General features: G+C 45.1%; 2 long non-coding RNA genes across 3 annotated transcripts; both read left to right on the forward strand.

The window, feature by feature from the left end:
- Window positions 1–452: 452 nt before the first annotated feature.
- Window positions 453–9884, forward strand: LOC119286451. 2 transcript variants are annotated; one of them, XR_005140465.1, is made up of 7 exons: window positions 453–485; window positions 6168–6241; window positions 6924–7109; window positions 8112–8271; window positions 8660–8729; window positions 8878–8983; window positions 9129–9884. It is a non-coding gene; the product is annotated as an uncharacterized LOC119286451 (long non-coding RNA). The 2 variants fall into 2 exon arrangements; XR_005140464.1 differs by lacking the exon at window positions 453–485 and having other exon boundaries at window positions 5378–6241.
- Window positions 9885–20288: 10404 nt separating this feature from the next.
- On the forward strand, window positions 20289–21075 carry LOC119319992. The gene is made up of 2 exons (XR_005154736.1): window positions 20289–20513; window positions 20589–21075. It is a non-coding gene; the product is annotated as an uncharacterized LOC119319992 (long non-coding RNA).
- Window positions 21076–24616: the final 3541 nt, after the last annotated feature.

Genomic DNA, 24616 nt, shown 5'->3' on the forward strand with positions numbered 1-24616 from the left:
TGCTCACCAAGCCCCTTGGGAGGGTCAAGTTCCTCGAACTTTGCTCCAGGATTGGGATGATTCAACTCTCCCACAAGACGACGTACAAGACTTAGGGGGAGAATGATGGATAAGTCTGTGTACTAGGGTCCTTGTGGGGCTGCAGCACATGGTCCTTGTGGCAGTTAGGAGGATAAAGTCCTGGACCATCAAGGACTGGCTGTTAGGATAGAGTTCTGTTCTTGACCATCAAGGACTGTCAGTTAGCATCTTAGACTAGCATCTTAGACTAGCATCTTAGACTGGCATCTTGGCAGCATCTAAGCATATGCCTTGGCTGGCTAGCAGCCTATAAATATGTATCCCCAACCCCTCGGGTTGGCATGGCATTGTGTGAGAAATAAACCAACGAAAATTGTCCCAACTCTCCTAGTGTCATCCACAACTATCAATGCTCGGGCTGAAAGGTCTAACACTGAGTACTGCCTTGGTTACAACCTCCCTCGGTAAGCTCCATCTTCCCCTGCTCTGCTTCGGCTACTATATGGGACATGGCCAGGGCTATGATGATCAGTTATGGCTGATATAGGCATGCTCTCGAGCAATCGAGGCACTTGTGGGTATCTATCCAGAAAAACGAGACCGATCGAAACCTGAGGCTCCTCAGCAATTTGGGCTTCTTGGCCGTCCGATCGGTTTGCTTGATGCGATTCTGGCCGTCGGATCGAGCCGCTGGAAGACCTCGTCCGTCCGATCCAATCCCGCCCCCTGTAGCAATGAAAGTTTGACACCGCTTGTAAAACTGGATGGCCGCCGAGGTCATTTTGGTCATTTCACATGGGTAAAAAAATATCCAATCACGGCATATGGGTGTGACCTAGCCGTCGCTCCTCGCACACATATGGGCGATGATGATTAGTCGTGGCTGAAATAAGTGTGCCTTTGAGCAATCAAGGCACCTGTGGGTATCAAGTTGGATCCTCCCTCTTGTCTCTAGAATCCTTTTTGATCCTGTGATACTTATTGTTCTGTCCTTGGATGGTCATTCTTGTTGAGTGATAACCAGGGCAGCTTCACTGTATAAACAGATTGAACTGGTGATAAGAGATGATGGGGGTAGATTATATGATCGAGGAAAGGCAAGTCTGAGCCCACTATGCATTGAACCCTGAACCCTTTTTATTTGTATTTAAAGGTGTTGCTTATTTATGCTCCAGTGTTTATAGCCGTCTTATGTAAAGATTTCTTCTCTCTCATACCTTTATTGCATATAAGTTGTTCTTGATCTTTTATTGTGTCAGGACCCCGATTCCAAGTCACATCGATCTAGCCGGTAACACCTCATATCACATTGCGGCCTCACGCACGGTATCCCCACGGGTGTCGCCTTACCATGGCCCGGGACCGTTTGCGCCTTTTGGCTCACGTATATGATAGTGTCGCTAGCATCCATATGACAGAGAACCCGGGCCGACATGGCTAGTGGTGAACCCAAAGTGGCACAGACCTATGGAGACAGGCATACATGAATCACATCGAGCATGTCGGTCATCAGCGAGTGAATCCGGGCTGTAGCACTGGGCTACCAGGACTCCAGGGAACCCGGGCTGTAGCAGGCTAGGCAGGACTCCGGATGTTACCGCGTGACATTTCCTCGAAGGGACAAACATAGGAACGAAGTGAAACACATGCCGGCCAGTCAAGTGTCCTGAGAAGTAGTGCTGGGCTAGCAGGACTCCGGTGAACCGGGCTGTAGCGGACTACTATGGCTCGAGGAGCACTAGACTACATTTCCCCATAAGAAAGGCTGCCAAGGATAAACAACTAGATTGTCGGATCCCACACATACCAAGCATTTCAATCATACACACAATATGCTCGATATGTGCAAATACAACATGGCATCACAACAAAACTCTACAACTCAAGTACTTTATTTTAAAGGCTCCAGAGAGCCATACATAACATGTTCATACAGGTAGGGGTCACATGACCCGACACTCAAGTCATACAAGTATACAAGCACATGCGGAAGCAAATAGTCTGAGTACAGACACTAGAAAGAAAGAAGGCCTCTCGAAGCCTGTCTATCTACATAGGGCCCTCCATGGCCAGGATCACCACCTGGGTGGCAAGTCACTCATCGACGTCGAGATCTACATAAAACCCATCGGAGGGGGCGGTGTTGTCGTCTGGAAACAGTAATTAAACAAACATGAGTACAAAAGTACTCAACAAGTCTTACAACAGAACCTACTATACATGCTCATTCTCAAGAAGGTGGTGGAGTTATTGCAGCAAGCCAGTTTTGACTCTTGGCTAAGCTATCCTACGGGACACCACTAGTAAAATAGTTTTCGCACACGAGTCCACTAATCACCAACACAATGCTCCACCGGGGATCCTCCCTCGTCATCCTACGAGAGAGCCATCCCACTTATCTTGAGTCTTTTAGTAGTAACCATTAACTTGTCTATGAACTGTATAGGCAACCAAGTAGTCCTTTACCGTGGACGCGGCTATTCGAATAGATGATGTTAACCCTGCAGGGGTGTACTCCTTCATACACGCTCTCACCACTTACCGTCGTTTACACGACATGTACTCGGCAACCTTCAAGCGGAAGCCCAACGAGGGTGTCGGCCACGGCCTACCCAAACACTCAAGTCTCTAGTCCAGGTTTATCGCCTATCCAGGTTCCATCCGCAGGGAGTCCGGCCGAGGTTTCCACATACGGCCCCGAACGATGTGAACAGGGTTCCCGAGACACCAAACGGGCGACTCGGTACACCGTGCCACGGTGTATCTACCGCATCATAGCCCACCCCTAGGGTCAGCGCTACGCACGACCGCCAACACATAACCTACAAACACCAGAAACTATTTGCAACTCCTGGACAGAGTACTAGCGTGATTAAGAAACCGAGAGGGTCAATTCAGGATCCCAATGCATGGTAGTAGCTGATTCTTAAAATCACACATACAGATCTCAGTTCTTAGGGACGGCCTCAATGAAACAACCCACCATGTACTCCTACATGGCCTCTCATCGATACCTTTACCAAATCATGTTCAACACATCACTCACATTACCGACATAATCATTTCACTCTAGCCCATCACCCAGATGAACCAGACCTGACACAACTCTAAGCATAGCAGGCATAGCAGGGTAGGAAACACAAGCATGGCTCAATCAACTTCTATACATGCTAGTGGGTTTCATCTAGTTACTGTGGCAATGACAGGTCATGCAGAGGATAAGGGTTCAACTACCGCAGCACACAGTAGTTTGAAACGTTGTTGTCTTAATGTAGTAAATGAGAGCAGAGGCGAGAACATGGGATTGTATCGATATGATCAATGGGGCTTCTTGCCTGATGGAGTGGTAGTAGGATACTGCCCTTCAGTTGGATACTCGGAGATATCCTCGGAGGCAGAACCTACCACGAAGGACACACAGAACATAATCAACACATGACAATATGCAGCAATATGATGCATGCTATGACATGGCAAAATGATGTGTCCTGCCTAATGCAATGTGAAACAAGTTGAAATGGGTCCATTTGAACCAAAGATTCAAATGGAAGTTAAAGTTCTTATGCATAATAAGTGTGTTAGCTTGTTTCACCTAAACAGCAAGGTTAAAGTGGTTTGTCATGCATGAAACCATTACATATGGATAGATTGAATTTTTCTGATCATTTTTCATATATAATTTGTTTGATTTGGAGCTATGGTTGATTTTCTATGATTTTTAGAAGTTTTGGCTATTTTCTGGGATTTCCTATATAAAAAATCCAGAAAATGAATAATTGCGTTAGCACTGCATCACTATGATGTCAGCAAGTCAAAGGCGCCAGGGCCAGTTAAACCTGACTGGTGGGCCCCGTCTGTCAGTGTCTCAGCTAACTAACAGGATTAAGTTAATACTAACTAACTGTTAGTGGGGCCTGGGCCCACATGTCAATGACCTAAACTAATTATAATTAGTTAGCACTAATCCTAAACTAATTAACAGGCCGGCCCCACCTGTCATAGGCTCAGGGGGGAGTCAACCTGGGCCCACATGGGTCAGGCGTGGTCAACTCGCCGGTCAGCGGGTCAAAGCCTGCCGGCGTTTAGCCGCCGGCGAGGCCAAACACAGCGGCGCGCTGCGGGATTTGCCCACAGGGCATCATTTGCTGGTGGAGAGCAGCTACGGGCAGCTGGTGCTCGCCCGCATCTAGCCGTGGTGATGGCTTGGCCGGGGAGTGGCCGGAGCATCGCCGGCAACGAGCTTGGCGGAGGCCGAAGCTCGGGTCAGCTCGTGCGCGTGGCTGCAATGGCCTAGGTGGCGTGGCGCTTGCACCTACAACATCTACGCGATGCAGTGAGTGTGACGGGCACAAGCCCGTGACCAAAAGGTCACCGGAGCATCGCCGGCGATGTGGTCAGGCGGCGGTGCGTTCGGACGGAAAAGGCACGACGGCTACAGAGCTCTAGCGACGAAGCGGAGAAAAGGGGGAGGAGCAGTAGCTCACTGGGAAGCCGCAGAGAAGGTCAGCGTGCTCGGGGAAGGCTCGGTGCGGTCGGAACGGCGACGGGGATCTCGGCGGCCCGAGGTTGAAGACGATGGCGGCGGGGACGATGCAGGGGCTCCGGCGTTGTGCGGCTTGGCTAGTCGATGTAGTCGACGACGGCGAACCGTCCGAACACGGTGAGAGGGTGCGGGGACGGCGTTGGACGTGGCTGCGGCGACGGTGACGTCTCGGACGACGTCGGGGAGGGCGAGAGAGAGGAACCAGAGGAAAGAGCGAATGTCTGCGAGGTCGGGGAGAGAGGGGGGTCGTCCCACGTCGACAGCTCGACGAGGGGAGCGGCGAGGCGGCGGGCAGCTGCGTGGCGCGCATGCTGTGCTCGCCGTCGAGCAGCTGCTTGCCTGCCTAGCCAAGCCAAGCAGCTCGCTGGAGCGTTGGCTGGGCTGGGCCGGCAGGTGGGCCTGCTGGGTGGGCGCCAGGTAAGCTTTCTCTTTTTCTCTTTTCCTGTTTGTTTTCTTTTTCTATTTTTCTGTAACTTTAGGGCTTTATTAAAAATACTTAGGCACTTACTAACATCCTACTTACTAACATCCTGAAAATAATTGTGGGCTCTGCTGGGATTATTCCTAACAGCCCTCACTTAACTCCAGAATTATTTGGGCATTTAAAATATTTTATAGCATTTAAATGCCCAAATTCAAATACTTATGATTTAATTCAAAGAATCCAGAATGTCCTAGAAAAGAGTGCACCATTTTTGCCAGGGGTTTTAACCCAACCCAGAAATGATGAACATTTTGTGAAGGGCATTTTGGGTTCATTGAAAATAATTTTAGTAAACCCTAGTTATTTCCAGGGGGGGTTGCTGGGGGTTCTGTCATCCCCATTTCAAGTTTCTGTAAAAGTAGACATGATGCACCACTCTAATGCATGAACTAACTAGGGTGTGACATATTGTTTGTTGTTGGTCCTTGATCTAATGTGGTTAAGATAAACTGTGGGAAATAGTTCTGGATTTGTTGTATGGTAGTTTGCAACTGAATTTGTGACTATTTTGGATACTGACCCCAATTAAGGTTATCTTGAAATCGTGGATGCACACGTGGTTTGTGTTCTTTTATCATGGGGTATCTGTTCTTTTGCACATTGGTAGAAAGTTGGTTACTGTCAGGTAAGTTCATCTCCATTAATGCCACCCCACATATTTTCCTTTATGATGCTGGATGTTATTTGTTTATGTGAACACATTTGATGTAGACCCAAAACCTACTACTAAACGGTTCCAATAAATAATGCATATGGCCGTAGAACTCTTGATCAACATTCTGTGAGCAGACTAAGAAGTGACCTAATACTCGTATGCAAATCACAGTCATGCCAATTTCAGTATTGTCTAAATTTATCACGATGAAACTACATCTGCTGTTCTAGATTCAAGTTGAGTCTTGACCTCTATAAATATGTACTTGCTTTTCCTCTCCATAGGTTTCTAGCATTTTGAATGTATCCTATTGGCACATAATTACATCAATTTTCATTGCAAATCAAATTAGAAATCCATTGCCCCCTGTACAAAATCAACTTTCAATGGATCATGCCCATGCATAACTTCAGTTTTGGCTGGATTTTGGAATTGACAAACATTAGTTGTATATGTGTATTCAGGTAAAGAAAATACATGGTATTCAAACTATTCTGGTTTCTCTATTAAATCGAAGATGACAACGACATCGACGAAGGTCTGTATGCTCCTGTTGTCAAGTCTGCTTGATATTTTTCTTCTAATTTTAGCTAGCTCTGCCTGGTGAAAGCATTCTTCCATGCCAAGTAGCCAGTCAGCTTGCCAACATGATACAGAGTAGCGTTTAGTGACTTTTTCACTCATGTAAACATGCATTTATTTCAGGCACTAAGAAAAAACACACGTGTTCTAAAATGCTTTCCATTGCAGGTTGTTCTTGAAGGATTAGTTTTGTATATCTTCTATTATTTAATAAACATTAAATGCTCGGTTCATTTCAACCTGAACCGTATTGTTGGAGACATGCTCTATAGTAAGTCGCTGATTTCCAAGTATTCAGGCAAAAAAAAGGCGTGTTTAGTCAGATTTAGCTTTTGAACTTCCCTCGAGATATGGCCCAACCATCATATTTTAAATAGCTTCTGTTTTCTAAATACGAGACACTGGACATGACAGTATGTAACAATGTGTCGATGTTACTTTTCATTTACATTCACATGCTGTTGTAGTGTTCCAGGCTTGCAAATGATAAAACATTTCAAGTAAGTGTGCAGTACCACTCACTCGTTCCTAATAAATATGCAAGCTTTTTTATCCTCTGTTTTTCTTTACCCAGTGAAACTCTTTGAACAGGGCACTCTTGGTTAAGTCTGATTCTTTTAGTTCATAAATATGTACAGGGATGAGGCGGCAATAGTTGCATTCTCTGTATATGAACGGAAGACCTAGAAGGTCGTCTCCTCGAAAGGGATGCTTCATTTACAAGAGCGGCTCTCCCCAACAACACTGTTGTGATGTACCGAAGCCTCCCGTTGCACATGCTGGGTACTTACACCTCAACGTCACTTCTATGAGTTGTGGCCTAGGTTAGATCGATCCCTAATCTCTGTTCCAATTTATTCTGGTGTCATTATTCTCAGGATCCTTTTAAATAGTGATTTATGCGCTGCTTTTGTATTTTTGGGGCTGGAGATTGTAGGTTGATTTAGATTGCTAACTAGATTCAGGAATTAAGTATCAATTCATTTGTGTATTTCTTAGAGAATTAACCTGGCCAGCATAAATGGATTGGCACCATATTTGGATTGAGTATTATAGTTACATTAAGTTTATTCCCTGTAAGGCTATAATTTTCTACCTATTTTTCCTAACCTGTAATGTCTTTACCTCAGGCATGTTAGCGTGCAGAGTATATGGTGTATATGTCCTTGCTTATCCGTTCCATTTCTGCAGTTCCTTGACACAATGTGATACTCTGCATTGTTAAGTATACTTAATTTGATTTTATAGAATAGGGCTGCTACTTTATATTTTGGTAAAGAAGAGGATGATGTTTTGGTCCATGATATTATAATTGATGTGGTTCTTGCATGAACCAGTATGTGATTATTTCCAGTTCTGCAACAGAGTGAGTAACTAGAAACTTTAGCTTGTTCCAATTTTAATGCATACGTATCTTTTGATTGTGGAAATAAACACTCGATAACCTTTGACCGCAACATCAAATGATATGTTATCAAATTTTCATTGAGCTTTGGAAGTTGAATCTGCCATATATGTGAGCTAATATCTAATGCAAGTGTGAATATATCTTTTGTTGGGTGATGTGGTCTCCTTTATTTCACTTATATAACTGAGCTTCGGAGAAGGCCGTTTTATGCCATTTGATTTCCCTTCTCATGACTTAAAGGAGGAGGTGATATTAGATTATTGTTATGGTAGGTGTAATCTTTTGTCTTTGATGGTATTATATATTATGAGTATGGAGTTATCTTATTCCAAGTACAGAAGGAATTGAATCTGCCTTGCATGACCAATGTTTTTATCTACGAATGACCTTATTCCATTTTCTACACCTCGACATACAGATCAGCATGTGTATGTGCCACAGCTTGTGGGAGGGACAAAATGGGAGGTCGCCTTGAAATTGTGGAAGTGCAAGGGAGGCCGGAAGAGTGCATTGCTACGCTGCTGCCCTGTTTCTCCTTATTGCTGCCGACTCACCTTCGTGTAGCGCTATTTCCATAGGTATAAGAGTTTCAGCTCCTGCAAGTCGTCATTTTGTACTGAATCTTGCCCTATGTAAATGTCCAGCCTGAAACATGTTACCAATGAATGGATAAGTATATATTCAATGCTTGTGGTTATAGTTGATATCGATTGTCTTCCTGATTTTGCTTTGCTGATGCTTTTGATATATGTGTACTTCAAATATGTATATTAGGTATTATCGGGAGCACAATTGTATATGTTCTATACAAGTATTACTGGGCTGGATACTGACTCTTTTATGCCATGTAGATTTTGCTATTTTCAAACAAGGAATAACAGTCCTTATATTCTTCAGATTGATTACAGTCAAATTGTTTCTGAACAAGCGTAGATACAAATACTAATGCAGTTTCACTCATCCCAGGGAACCAGCAACAACCACATTATGAAAGGGTCAAGGAGCACTGATCCGATATGCATCAATGATAGTGAAGGTAAAACTCTAATATAGCCTCCTTTGACATATAAGATTACTTGGTGATAAGAAGTGCATGTCCTATCTTATAAATAATGGTTGGTTGTGCCAGAAACATGAATTCTACATTGCATTAGTCTTTGACTTTTAAAACCTTTGCATTCTAGCCGGCAAAGCGACGAGTTCACCTGGCCCTCAGCAGCGGCAGCGACGAGCTCGCCTAGCGCTCCTACCACGTCGCTGGTGCGACCTCCTTGCTAGATCCCGGCCATGGTGAGATCCCTTCCCATCCCCCTCACCCCTCCTGCCCCTTCTCGCCTCTTTGCTTTCCGCGGTTTCATTCCCTTTGGCCTAGGGTTTCTGATCTGATATGTTGTTATTGCGCACATGACGATGGTGATTTTTGGTGATGTTGCAGGAGTGTAGCAGCCTCGGCGCAGCGACTGAGTTGCTCCTAAATGCGCGGAGCAGTACCGCTTGGCCGGCGAAGTGGCCGGTAGCAGGAAGTCCGCCGTCGTAAATAGTTGTAAAAAATGGTCATGTGTTCCTATTCAAGATGGAAATGGGACCCCGAAACCCGCGTCCCCGTGGGTTTTTACCATATTAGGGGATGGGGATGGGCGACTTTCTATTCCCACGGGGCTGCTCGTGGGTACATTATTAAACCCGGCATGTTTCATGGGTTTAAACCCGTTTGAGTACTACCCGAACCTAAAACCCGACAAAACCCGTCAAAATACATTATTTAGCACGCACCGATCCATCTTGACTCAAATGGCCCAAAGCCACAGTGCCCGAGGAGCCGAGCCCCACAGCATCGAGGCCCTGGAGTACAAACCAACCCCTCACTCGGTCGCTACAGTGTTGCTCGCTCTTTAGGACTCTCTCTCCTGCACAACACAACACCTAAACCTAAACCTAGGTTCCCCAGCCGTCGCCTGCTGTTGTAATATGCTCCTGTTTTTTTCCAAATGTTGTTGTTTTCATTGACTGCTCGTGGGGACGGGTTCCCCGTGGGTTTTGAAAACCCGATGGGTTTAGGGGACGGGCAAAAATTTAACCCGCACATGTTGATGGGGACGGGGACAGGTTTGCGATTTTCTCGTGGGGATGGGTTTGGACAAGCAAAACCCGGTGGCTTTCGTCCCCGTTGCCATCTTGAGTTCCTATCTCTGTTGTAAAACATGGTCATGTGTTCTATCTCTGATCGTATGAAAGCACCGAGCTTGATTCTATCTTATAATGTGATTGTCATCTTCAGTTCCATTAGGTTATGATTCTAACACAAATAGTTGCCTGCACATGCTATACCTGGTTTCCTACATACAATTTGTTACATGCTTTGTCAACACGTTATGACCGGCACCCTCGCGCCAAGGCGCGAACCCGATCAGATGATAGTGACCAGGGGATCTATCTCATCAGGGCTTCAACCTAGCTACAAAGACACAAATCAAATCACGGCCTGGTACCATATGTTAGCTGGTACCGAGCTTCCATCTGTTGATGTAGTTCTACGAATAAGTAATTTTACCGGAGCCGGGATGTATCGGTGTTGGATCCACTGTCTATCGGTTTGATCAAGATCCGTGCAGTCTGACCCGATATGACACAACAATTCATTCCAACAACTATACTTCGAAATACGGTCTGAGACAAAAGAGTGACTAGCAGCTTTTTGTAGAAGAGAGAGAGAGAGAGAGAGAGAGAGAGAGTTAGAATTGAGAGATGGACCCTGCATGCATTCTCTCTCCATACAAATGACATGTACTTAATTTCGTCCTTAAATTTTGAATGATTGATATCTGTTAAAGGAAATGTCCATTTTTGAAACTTTTTATATATTTGGAATCGTGATGACAAGATCTTTAGAACACGATCAATCTTGGATATATTTGAAATACTTTTTATTTTATATATTTCAGTTATCTTTGAAATGACTTTCACAAAACATAAAATTATTTCGCTTTGAAAAGAGATCTCATATATTTGAAATAATCAGTTTCACACACGCAACAATCTATTTCACATAGCCGAAATAACCAGTTTCACATATTAAAAAATGGACCTAAATTGTTGCATAAAACTCACTTGACTCATTTCAGAAGTTCACTGATTTCAAAAAACTTATTTCAATCCTTAAGAGATCGATTCCACAGGTTTTGCCACACACAAAAAACCTTGATTTCGGTTGATTTACTGATTTCAATTATTTCAAGAAACATATTTCAGTTATTTCCAAAAACAATTTCACTCGCTTCATAAAACATATTTTGCTCATTTCAAAAAAGTTTTGAAATAATCAGTTTCACATGTTTGAACTAACTAATTTCAAAATTTCAAAATAACTAGTTTCACGTATTTCACATCGGAAAAATGTGGCATGTGTATTTAAAAGGATTTCACTCATATTAAAAATTTGGTTCCATTTATTTCAGAAAACTAATTTCACTGACATAATTAGATTTCACTCAATTTAAAGAAACACATTCTCACTCAATGTTCACTCGTTTCAAAAAACTGATTTCACTCATTCCAAAAGATAGATTCCACACATTTCACTAGTTTCGGAGAACAAAATACACTCATTTAGAAAAAGATTTGTAACTAGTTATTTCAGTGAGATATGTATTGAAAAAAATGTAATTACTTCCCTGGAATATATTTCAATGTGGTGTTGCAAGTTGTGAAATTAATTTTTGTGAAATGAAATTACTTCTTTGAAATATATTTCAATGTGGTGTTGCAAGTGTTGAAACTAATTTCTTTGGAAATATATGAAATTACTTATCTGAAATATATGAAACTGTTATTTGTCATATCTATAACTTGTTATTTCGATGAGATATATATTGAAATATATGAAATTACTTCCCTGGAAAATATGTAATTACTTCCCTAAAATATATTTCAATGTGGTGTCGCAAGTAGTTAAACTAATTTAACTATAATGGTTTGTGCAAGATATGTGAAATTTACATTTCAATGTGGTAAGTAACCAACTTTGACTCTTTTCAGCACAGTAATATGCAAACTTACAAAACACAATGAAATATGTTTCATATACTTAAAAAAGTACTAATTCATATAAAAATGATTTCATTCATTTCAAAAGAACTGACTTCACTCATTTCATTAAACTTATTTCATTCATTACCAAAATGTTTTGAAATAACCAGTTTGACATGTTTGAACAAACTAGTTTCAGAAAACTGATTTCACTTATTTCAAAAAATAATTTCACTAGTTTCAAAATTGATTCCAATTATTTCAAATAAGTAAATTTGAAATAAGTGAAATTTAAATTTTGATATGATTGAAATAGAAAAACTTAAACTAGTTAAATATATTCAAAATTGGTCTTGTTCTACAGATCACATATTCAGGAATTTGAATATATAAAAAATTCCAATAATAGAAAATTAGTGTTAGAGATATTGTCCATCTAAAATTTTAAACAAAGACAAAACGGATGGATTTGTGTGTGAGAGGGAGGAGATATTCTGCATGCATGCATGGGTACCGTTCCTGTTAAAAGGTACCACATCATTCTGACATTGATTAGACTAAAATCAGAAATACAAGAGATTTTTTTACAATGAATACTTCCATATACACATGCACATGGTCCCACAACTTTAGATGTGGCAGCACCTCATTGAGGGGAAGATCACCGGTAGCTCCCAGCTACGGTAAATAAAACATTTTGCGTGTAGTTCTAGCTGTCGAAACACTCCAATGAGTCCCTCACAACATTTAGTGTCGTAATTCCTTGCGGTTTCCATAAACAATTTTAGAAGGTGCATCCGCGACAATGTCAAAGAGAGAAGAAATGTGGTTGTCTTGCCAAAGCGCCCTTCTATTATTCCTAAGGCCTTGTTCAGTTTCATGGGATTTTAAAGAGGTTTAAAGGGATTGGAAGGGATTAAATCCCCAGCAAGTCAAAATCCATCTCAAACCCCTACAATCCTCTTGTGGCGGGGATTAACCGAACAAGCCCTAAACAAGAGGCATATCATCCCATTCATACAATAGTTTGGCCGTGCAAGACCAGTTGCATCATGTGAGGCACGCAATCAACATGGAAGCTCTTGCGCAAGCACGTCACGCCGGAAGGACGAACTAACTCGGTCATATGCCTCTTTGAAGTCAAGTTTTAGTAACACCGCTTTCTATTTATGTATCTGACTTTATGAATCACTTCAAGAAGTCACAGGATCCCTTCATGATGTGAGGAGTAAATAGCATAAAACTACTACTTTACAGGCTAGGGTTTCAAAAAACTACCGGTTTTTAATTTTTCTCAAATAACTATCAAGTCAGGGGTCGACTGTTTCGAAAAACCCAAATTGTCGAATGCTTATCTATTGACCGTGATTACGACAGGTCGGACCCACACCTAAACAAAACATTAGTTTGACCGTTTGTTTGACCTTTAGCTGACATGTGGGGCCCACATGTCAATGTCTCTTCTCATCTAGTCATCTTCTCCTTTCTGCATCCCTTCTTCTCCTCCACTCTTCCTGCCCGCGAAGGAACTGCCATGGCCGCCGGCCACACTGCCCACGCCGCTGCCCTATGCCACGTCGCTCCCCTTCCCTCCGCGGTTGCTGCTAGTAGGAGCTCGCCGGGGCCCCTGGTGACAAGGAGCTCACATGCCTCAAGGGCCTCGTCCATGGCGGGGGTCATCGTCGGGCGCGCCGCCGTGGGGCTCCAGCTCGGGTCGCGCGCCGCCGCGCGCCATTGGGAGCCGCCTGGAGCGCCGCCAGCCATGGGGCTCCAGCTCGGGTCGCCACGCCGGAGCGCGCCATCGGAAGCTGCCTGGGGCGCCACCGGCCATGGGGCTCCGCTCAGGTCACCGCGCCGCCGCCCTGCGATGGGGAGCCACCTGGGGGTCGTGGCCCGCCATAGGGCTGCCAGGTCTCGCTGCCCTCCATGGGGAGCCGGCGTCCTCGCAGGCGGCCACTGGCCCGATGGCCCGACGAGGTAGTCGCTGCTGCGGCTCCTGTGCCTGACGAGGAGGGGCTCAAGCTGCTCTGGCTGGTGGTGGTCGCGGCGGCCTTCACACAAGCCCCCCATGGCGGCGACGACCACGGGCAGGGCCCCATGGAGGCGCAACGGCGACCACGGGCAGAGCCCTTTGGAGGCGCGGCGGCGACAGTTCAAGGTCCCGATTGCTTTTTTTAAATGATTCCAGGGACCCGATTGCTTTTTTAAAAATTTTGTAGGGGCTAATCCGTAAAAATCTATGGATGAGGCATTGACATGTGGCCCCCACAAGTCAGTTAACAGTCAAACAAACGGTCAACCAAACGGTGCATTTAGTGGTGGGCCCGACCTGTCATAAACATGTTTAACTTTTTAACAAAGAGGATTTGGGGTTTTTTGAAACAGCCAACCCCTGACTTGATAGTTATCAGCGAAAAAAATAAATTCGATAGTTTTTTGGAACCCTAACCCGTAAAGTAGTAGTTTTATGCTATTTACTCTGATGTGAGCCCTTCCATGAAAGCAGATTGACACATGTCAACTATGTGACTGCCTAGATGATCTAACTTAAGGGCGAAAAGTTTTACAACGATTTTAAAGATAACGTTGATGAGCGATTGAGCGTAGTCGACCGGAAACTAGTAATTTAGTCGGCACCTTGAACGTTTGGGATCAAGGCCAAAACCGCAAAATTAAGCTGTGGAATATCCACCTCCTTAAGGCAAAACCATTCGTCATTCGGAAAAGTAGGGCTTTAAGAAACCCCTGAACTCTTGAAGAAACACATTGGGAAACCATCAGGCTTCGGTCCCATTTCTGATTTCATTGAGCTAAGAGCCGCGTCAATTTCCTCGTCCGTGAAGGATACGAAACGGGTCTCATTCTCATAACCCTACTATAAATCATTTTAATACCGACCCCTCATTAGTGAGGTGCCCAGGACCAGGCGTCAGTGATGAGCATTAGCACTGACCTGCCACTCCCGAGGTGTCAGGGTTCTAAGGGCTCAGCTGAAGGGTTATCGATGACAAGCCTTAAATGGACCAGTCAGTGACGATGTATTAAAGCTACCTTATGCTGCCCAAAATGGATGGGTCGCCATCACCAAGTTGCTACCAACACAACCCGCCAGTGTTGTTCATTCAAAAGGACTGGTTTTTCCGGCGGTCGATGTTATCATGTACGCCACCCATTATAATCCCTGTCCACTGTCCTTCCCCATTCCAAATCCTCACTTGCGCTGCCGAGCCCCTCTTCGTTTACTTTTTACTGTCTTCGACTGTGCTCTATTGATGCTCTCCCTTCCATCGGCCCCGTCTCTTAACCCTCCCCTCGAGCCCGACAATGATCCATGGCGATGGTGCCCTCTCCGATGCCCCCATGTCCACCCGGTGCGGCCGCACTGTCCCGACATGGCCGCTCCCACACGGCCACACCATCCCGTACAAGTCTCTCTCGCCATGCATTGTCTCAACGGTCGCATGACACTTCTCCCGTACGACCTTCTCGATCTATTGCCAAGCAGGACGACCTGTCATGTGATCTCGGGTCTCCAGAGCTGTCGTGCGTGGTCGTAGACTCGTCGTCATGTAGCTGTATTGCCGGTGTTGCTCTATCATGCAATCGGGTCTCACGCACCTCCGTATGTGGTCATAGACCCGACATGTACTGCCTTGTTTTTCGGTAGTGAGCTCCATTCCTTGAAATAATGTTGCAATTTGAGTTAAGCTATGCATGTTATGGATGATTGATAATCCCCGAGTGCACGTAGCACCTTCCAGAGTGAAGGTGGTAAGTATGGAGTGTCGAACTCAAAAAGAGCTAAAGGTAGGATTTGTATTCTCTCGGGTCCTATCTGTCACTTCAAAACTCTACATGCACCAAATGTTGTTTTGTCTTAACCTTCTAGTAAAAAGTAGTTTGCAAGCTTTTAGAGAAATCGAGTGTGGAGCAATGGTGGTACGAATTGTGAAATTATCTCTATGCAATTCTCTACTATACTAGATTCATAATCAAGCATTGTAATTTTATATGTGAGAGATGCCTATATATGCTAACATTGAACAAAATCCATTGATAACTGATAACCCACAAGTATAGCGGATCATAACAATTTTCGAGGGTGGAGTATTCAACCCAAATTTATTGGTTCGACACAAGGGGAGCCAAAAAATATATTTGCAAATATTAGCAGTTGAGTTGTCAATTTAACCACACCTAGAGATTAATTATCTACAGCAAAGTGATTAGTAGCAAAGTAGTATGATTGTTTTGATAGTAGTAGCAACAGCAAAAGTAACGGTAACAGTAATAGCGATGATTTTGTAGCAAGTGCAATAGTAACAGTAGTAGTAGTAACTTAGCAGGAACAATATAAGAGAAATTCGTAGGCATTGGATCGGTGAATTCGTTGGATGATATTCATCATATTGTTGGGGATCGTAGCAGAAATTTAAAATTTTCTACGCATCACCAAGATCAATCTATGGAGTAATCTAGCAACGAGGGGAAAGAGAGTGCATCTACATACCCTTGTAGATCGCTAAGCGGAAGCGTTGCAAGAACACGGATGAAGGAGTCGTACTCGCAGCGATTCAGATCGCGGTTGATTCCGATCTAAGCGCCGAACAACGGCGCCTCCGCGTTCAACACACGTGCAGCCTGGTGACGTCTCCCACGCCTTGATCCAGCAAGGGGAGAAGGAGAGGTTGGGGAAGACTCCATCCAGCAGCAGCACGACGGCGTGGTGGTGAAGGAGCGTGGCAATCCTGCAGGGCTTCGCCAAGCACCACGGGAGAGGAGGAGGACTTGGGAGAGGGGGAGGGCTGCGCCAGAACTTGGGTGCGGCTGCCCTCCCACCCCCCACATATATATAGGGGCAAGGGAGAGGGGGGCCAGCCCCCTCAGATCCAATCTGAGGAGGGGGCGGCGGTCAGGGGGGTTGCCTTGCCCCCCAAGGCAAGGGGCGCCCCCCTTTAGGGTTCCCCCAAACCCTAGGCGCATGGGCCCTAGGGGGGAGGCGCCCAACCCACTAAGGGGTTGGTCCCTCTCCACACACAGCCCATAGGGCCCTCCGGGGCAGGTGGGCCCTCCCGGTGGACCCCCGGAACCCCTCCGGTGGTCCCGCACTACTAGAAATCCCCATATTTCCGACGGTGAAATCTAATAGCCGACGGACCGTCGGGTATTACCGTAATAGCCGACGGTAGTTATAATGGCCGTCGGTTAGTGTCAACTCACGAGTATTACTACTAATACCCGACGGTATACTAGAATGCCCGACGGTGAAAATCCACCCCTTGGTTATCCAACTTAATGCCCGACAGTTGATCATAAAGCCCGACGGTTTTTCCTACACCCACGGGGATTACATATAATGCCCGACAGGTTTCCCTACTCCCACGGGGATTACATGTAATGCCCGACGGTTTTTGGTACACCCTCGGGGATTACATGTAATGCCCGACGGTTTTTGCCACACCCACGGGGATTACATGTAATGCCCGACAGTGAAATTTAATAGCCGAAGGTGAAAACAAAACTCTCACCTATGAGAGGACATGGCCGACGGTAGATATGTGCCTCTCGGTTATTTGAGAAAATACCCAACGGTGTATAGTGATAACCGGCGGTTGACTTTCCCTCTCGATGATATGTTTCAGTGGACAACATATGTAGAATGACCGATGTTATATTCCAGATAATTCTGTATAAGAAGATTCCATGAACTAACATCTAGCATTGCTATTGTAAGCGAGTGCATTATGTTCTTTTTCACAATTAATATATAGGATGCTTAAAAAAATTGGTAGATGATAATACAAATACGATGTTTAAAAAAATTGCAATTACAAAAGTACTAGTTTGATAATTTCTTAGTCATGTACTTCTGTAACTTGGCTTGTACGTATCTTTAGTTTTTCTAATAAATGCAACTTTTGCTAGAAGGACCCCGACCTTCACGTATATTAATTATTAAATGCAAATGTGTCGTGAAGTATTAATTACATCTTGAATTATAACGAGGATGGGTGTTGTTTTTTTTTTAATTAAGAAAGTGGAATGATATGCATACGATTCTATACGTACATATGATCTTTTTTGTCCGAAGCAGTGCAACCATTCTTTTTCCTCCTAACCAAGAAAGTAAAAGGGAGGCATCACCCTTTCTACAAAGAGTCTGCCACATGGAGCCACAGAGGCCTTACCGTTTCAAAGTGTTGTCGTCCCCTGCATTGGTGAGGCTATGTTCGTACAATATGAACCTGTTTGTATTTTTCATCACCATTTTAGGTCCTTAGTAAACACGTACGGATGGTCATGAAGTACTAGTACTATTGTGACTTATAACAAGCCCGAGTTCCGTATTTCAAAACTAAAAAAGAGTCATTATATACATATGATTCTTTACGTACAGTTCTTATCAGACACCACAAACACAACAAATCGACCATTAAGCGGTGGTCATTCTTTCTTCCTTGGGAAGAAAAAGGGCGATCTCGCCAGCGTCTCTTCCAAGGAGAGTTCCTTCGCCGCCGTCCTTCGGTGGCTCCCCTCCGCTGATGACCTCGGTCGTCGGTGCTAGGGGGATCGCCAGATCCACGTTTGTGTGTGTGTGTGTGTGTGTGTGTGTGTGTGTGTGTGTGTGTGTGTGTGTGTGTGGATAGTTTTAGGCTAAAGTAGCTTCGTTTTTAGGTTGCTCATCGTATTGGCTTCGGCGGCGGCGATGGTGGCACTGAATAAAGATTCTTCAAATCCTTCCCCAACAAGTCGATCGGCCCTATGGTTGGGGGTGGTTTTGAAAACCAGCCCGTTTAAGCAAGGATGGTGTGCCGGTGGCATCCTCGTGGTGGACATGTGTCCTCGGGCTCAACTGTTGCGCCGACGTCTGCCCCAACGTCGCCGCGAAACTTGGGAGGTAGTCCAGGAGCGGATGTAGATTGTGGACTGCATCGACGACATCTGAAAGACGAAACGTGTACTGGGTTCGTGGTTGATGGATGCCAATTGTGGTTTCCTCCTTCGGCGTCTTAGTCGTGCCGGGGTGCTAGATCTTGAGTTTGATAGTGTGTCCGGGGTGTTGCCTAGATCTGATTCGTCCAACAACAATGACTTCAGTTTTGGTGAGCCACCTTGGAGGTCCACAAATCTGCATATCGGCGATTGAGCCGCGTCGAGCTTGGATGAGGAGGTGATATGTCGTTCTTTTCTTCAGTGGCTGCTGTGGTTGTGGTGACGGCGGCGAGCCTTTGGATCGCTTCAGGTTTTGTAGTTGTCGCTAGATGGTCTACGGATCCGCATGCAATTTTTGTTATTTCTGATATACGTTGTACTATCATGATTAATGATGAATAGGTTGGAAGTTTTCTAAAAAAATTACATAGTAAGATGAGATATTAACCCAATTGATGATGGAATCTAGGCAACACTGATTGAGATTAGGGGTGATAGTAGACCAACTATAAAAATATTCCAATTCATTAATGATATGTGAAATAGATAGATAATCTATCATTCGGATTAATTTTTTCAATTTACGTAGGAAGGATAAAAGTATGTTTAGCAATGAAGGTGGACTCAACCAAGTATCACATTTATTTGTGTGAGCGAAGGTAGCTCTTATTATTAGGTATGTCGAGCATATACGCCCGACTCACAAGTCTCACGTCGCCCCTCGCGCGGGCGACATGAGAGGACCCAATTCCGAGCTGCTGGAACCACCTCCTCCCCTCCCCTCTGTTGTCGCCGATGGTCGGCACTAGGCAAAACCCGTGCGTGCAACGGCGGTGGTGCAGGTACTGCTCTTCCTCTAGCGGTCTCCGAGGGCACAGGATACCCTGAATCGTGGGGGTGTTGCTCCTAATTCGATCAATGGGTGCGGCGGCCGGATCCCGGCGACGATGTTGGTAGTGCCGGTCGGGACCAATGACTGGAGGAGGGCGGTGCGACTGGGCGTGGTCAGTGGCGGCGGCAGCCGGTGAGGCCCAGGTCGTCCTCGGCTAAAGACTTATTGATGTATTAATTTGTAAGATTTTGATAAATAATTAATAAAGTGGTTGGGTGCATGCAGAGGCCAGTGTTAATCCTCCTTTTGAGAGAAAAAGAGTGCACTTTGTCAGTCCCCATCCACACATTATTGAGTTTAAAATTCTACAACGCATATTTCAATGTGTATAAATTCGTAAGTGTATTTAGGGATACAGTACATTTTTAAGTGTGGTCAACATGCGCGGGATGAAAGTTTCAACCGACACGCGAGATGATTCTCGAAAGAAAGAAGTATAGTTTTCACCCCCAAATCCTTCTCAATGAATCCCATAACCCCCCAAAGTCAATTTTGGTATGATTTCAACCCTGAAAATGTCAAAACCGTTTTAATAAAATCCTGAATGGTTTATTGTCACATCAGAAGCGGTTTTGCAAGGTGGTTTTCGTTTACTTCGATTACTTGGCGCTGGCGTGTCAAAGGGTCGCTCTCAGCACACACTACTCTCGCTCGAACTAGCAGCCACGGACAAAAATTCCCCAAGTTCTCTGCCATCTCGTTCGAACCTTAAATCCCAATCACGGTCGTGCTCTTGAATCGTCTCCACTCCATGACCTCACCCGCAAGCTTCTCAGCGAGCTCCTCCGCCGGCCGCACGTCATATTCCACTGGTACGGCGGCGGCAGCGCAATCGCCCATGCCATATCGGCAGGGTCCGCTACAATACGAGCCCCAAAACTTGCGCGGCTGCAGAGTGGAAGCACCCGGATGGATTTCCTGGAGTGTGAAGAACCCAGGGCGCAGGTGCTACAATTGCGGAAATCGAAGGTTCTTGCTGTTCTTTTTGGAACTGATTTTTCTGGGAGGTCTTTCCATTGTTTGATGAGTTCAATGCAATGTCAGGGTGTGGACTGCAGGTTCTTTGAGTGGCATGACGATCCAAATACTCCATTTCTGAATTAGCTGGTCGGTGACTTGCTTGATACTGTGTATCATCTGAAAAAAGAGAAGACACAGTTGGCAGAATCTCGAATCTAAGTTGAAGCTCGCATGGATAAGGCTGTAGATGTGGAGATGGGCATGAGGTCTTTTGTGCATGAGATGCAGTTCAAGCAAGCAGCAGAAGCAGAAGAAGAAATGCATAGGAAATTGGAAAGATTTAGAAAGATGTGGTAGCATCTTGTAATCTGCTTGGTGGTTGCTTTCTTCTGTTTTGTTATGAAATGAATTGGTACTGTAATGTGGCATGATCTTTTGAAAGATTTAGAGAGACGTGGCAGTATGTTGAGAAAGATGTGCCAGTATGTTCAGACATGTTTGTATGTGACTGTAGACCAACGAATTATGTTCAGTACTGGCTTACAAAGTACAAATATTTTGCTATCTGATTTGCTATGTGACTGTAGACCAACTGAAGGAAAATATGCTATCTTCAGTACTGGCTTACACAGTACAATCTTTTGCAATCTGACTATATGTACAGCAAGAAGCACATGTTGTGCATTTTCAGTGACAGTAAATAGTTCCAAAATCTCTGCTTGTATCTCTCCTGGGTAATCAACCTGTCCATCCTTCCTCACAAAATAGCCGAAGTAATGGAATCTCACATACATGTAATCAAGTCGATCGGGAGGATCCAAAGAAGCTGCAAATTCAGAGAAATTTCTGGTTAGCTGTATAGTCCAAATATTCAGTCAAAATATAGCGCAAATAACTGACAGATTCCAAATATTCAGACCATCTTTCCTCTCAAATACAAAGTTAAATGCAGATTCGACGTGCAAGTAACTAAGAAAGTGCAAATATTCAGTTACATACAAAGTTCACATTTCTTCAGTCAAATGCAGAGTTAACACACTCCACATGATCAACCAAAATTTAGTATAAATCATAGTTACCACTATCGCCTATTCGCCTGGCCAAAATGCAGTCAAAATCGCTATGCTCAGTTATTTCAACCCAATCATCAATGTATCTATATAAAAGAACCTACTTTCTTCCAAAAACATCTGGCGATCATCCACAAAATAGAGCATTTTTTCATATATAAGAACAACATCAGGAACAACCACACATGTTGCCACGAAGCAGGAAGAACAGCTTGACGGACGAACATACCTGCAGCCATAGCTTCAATCCAATGGAGATGGAGTTGCCACGGTCGACGACGGCGCCCCAACCGCCGTCGACGGCGGCGTAGCCCTAACAACTTGATGGGCGGCCGCACGCTTGCTTTATCCCATGCGAAATCGACGGCCAGGGGCCAAAGATTGACGGCGGCAGTCGACGGCGGCGGTCGACGGAGAAGGTGCTGGGGGTGTGGCGGCGGCGGCAGCGACGACGGTGGCTGCGGTGCTTCTGCTTTGGGCGAACAAGGGAACAAGGCGAACACTAGAACTTAACCTCTCGACCAACTGCCACGTCACCAACACATATGCGCCAAATCACAATCCAAATTGCAAAACCGCTTCTGATGTGACAATAAACCATTAGGGTTTGATTAAAACGGTTTTGACATTTTCAGGGTTAAAATCATACCAAAATTAACTTTGGGGGGTTATGGATACATTGATAGGGATTTGGGGTGAAAACTACACTTTTTTCTTCTCGAAAAAGGAAAACCAATTGAAAAAAAAATACGCGCGAAGGAAAAAGAATCGAAATAGCCCACGCGGCACGAAGCCACGATCTCAACTTCCTCTAACCACCCACTGGGCCGTCGTGAACCTTGCCACCGCCCAGCTCCAGATTAGCCTCATTCCCACTCACCTCTCGATTGGAGCCTAGAGCAGTTCTCCACCCAGATCCCGTCTCTCACCCGTTGTGGCAGCGACCGACAGCACTCGGCAAGTTACGGTGCTAGGTCAGTGCCTCCTTTCCTCTGTCTCCCCGGGACTTCCTTTCTCCCCTCGCCTTGATCTCTTTTTTTTTGTATTCATGCGGTAAAGTATGGCGACTGGTGGTGGGGAAAACGGCGAGGGCTACGCATGCTGTTGTGGGAGCGGCGGCAGCACGGGCTGATGGGCGAGCGGGGGGCAGGGGCGCAAGGCTGATGGCTGAGCGGTGGGGCGTGCTAATGGGCGGCCGGCGCCGTGGGCTGATGTTCTGGGTAAAGGAGGCGAGAGATCCACATCTCTAGTTGAACAGCCGCCCGAGGAAAGGTCTTCTCCCTACCCAGCCAGAAGTTTGATCCTTCCAATCGAAGAGGTACCGTATCAGGTATCACCATAATCAAATCCCATCCATCTGCTTTTTCTTAATTCAGACATGCTGGAGTACATATGTTTCCATTCATCTGGATTTTCTACGAATCATTGTCAAAGCAGATCCCATCCACCGGTGAGATGGCCAAATTTTGGTAGTTGCACTTACGTACCACCTCTTTGGTTCCATCGTACCAATTACTCACCAGTAATTTTGGAGTAGTACTTATCTGCAATCTAAGATTTTTTTTTTGCGGGTAGAAAACTTGTATTACTCATGGCTCATCATACAGTCCTCCTTACAAAAATCAACGACTTCTGGGGGGCCTGAACCCATCCAGACTAAGGTTCTATGTTCAGTTCTAGCAGATTTTGCTAAAAAATCACTAGCCACATTTTGACTTCGACCAATATGAGTAACACAAGTCCGACGAAGAGACATCAAATGTTTGATCTCTGCAACCAACAAAGCATAAACAGACCTATCTGTTCCTATTCCATTCACCAAGTTAACCGCTGACAGCGAATCCATCTCCATGTGTATTGGCAAGTCCGATCTCTGGATTGAAATTGATAAACCCTCCATGACCGCACATAGTTCAGATTCTAGTGTGTCTCGACATTGGAAGAGTTGGCGACAGGACGAGAAAATGATGTTGGCCAGATGATCTCTTAATAACATACCAGCTCCTGCACTTCCTTCCTCCGTCCATGATCCATCCGTGTTTAGTTTCGCCCAGCCCGCCAAAGGAGGAGACCATTTAACAGTGGGTGCCTTGCTGGAAATAGCCTGAAACGGTACTGTTCTAGTACTCAAAGAGACCACTTCTTTACCTTTGCATGATCCATGGGTCGTTCTCTGTATTGAAAAAATCAGAGAATCCAAATATTCACAGAGAAAACGGCGAGAGGCGGTCATCGGGGCCGGAGTTTTGTTGTGCACCACCTCGTTCCTGTTATGCCAGCAGCGCCACAGAGTCAACAGCAACTTTGCACGATCCATCTCCCCTAGTGGATGTAGAGCATCAAGCAGCCACTCAACACCAGTATTCACTGTCACCTTTTGCTTGGGCAGTTGCCAAACTTCAGACATGCAGTCCCATAGTTGGGTAGCTAGTGGGCATCGACAGAGAGCATGGAAACAATCTTCAGTTTCCCTATCACACACTGGACACATATTCGACACCTCCAGATTTCTCTTCTCCTTATTCTTCCATGTAGGCAAGGAGTTTACAGCAGCTCTCCAGGCAAAAAAATTTATAGACGGCGGGACAAAGCTCCCCCATATCATCTTCCAACACGCTCGACGGCCATCAGGAGCAGCGCTGGAAGCTTGTGCATTTCCTCTAGTAACTGCATCAAAGGCCAAGTCATAAGCAGACTTTACTGAGAAAACGCCCAGCCTACCAGGTCCTAGTCTGATTGATTCTGAATGTCAAATCCTTGCTAGCTAGGATGTCAAATATGTACGATTCACACAACTATGCTGGCAAAACTACTACATAAGAATAGTAGTACTAGTTTAGCTTCGTACAACTACTTGTTCCAAGACATTCTAGTATCTTGTGGGTGTGTTATGTTTGCTGGCCCTGGTGCATATCTTTGGGTCGAGAAATGTGTGTGTAGGTCAGGGGGAAAAGGCATCAATTGAGGCAATGAACTGACACATATGACCCGTGGAATGGTGTATTTCCTAATGGATTGTTCTTTTCAATTCTATATATCTAC

Source organism: Triticum dicoccoides, chromosome 1A, assembly GCF_002162155.2.
Source record: "Triticum dicoccoides isolate Atlit2015 ecotype Zavitan chromosome 1A, WEW_v2.0, whole genome shotgun sequence".
In the NCBI taxonomy this organism is placed as follows: Eukaryota; Viridiplantae; Streptophyta; class Magnoliopsida; order Poales; family Poaceae; genus Triticum; species Triticum dicoccoides.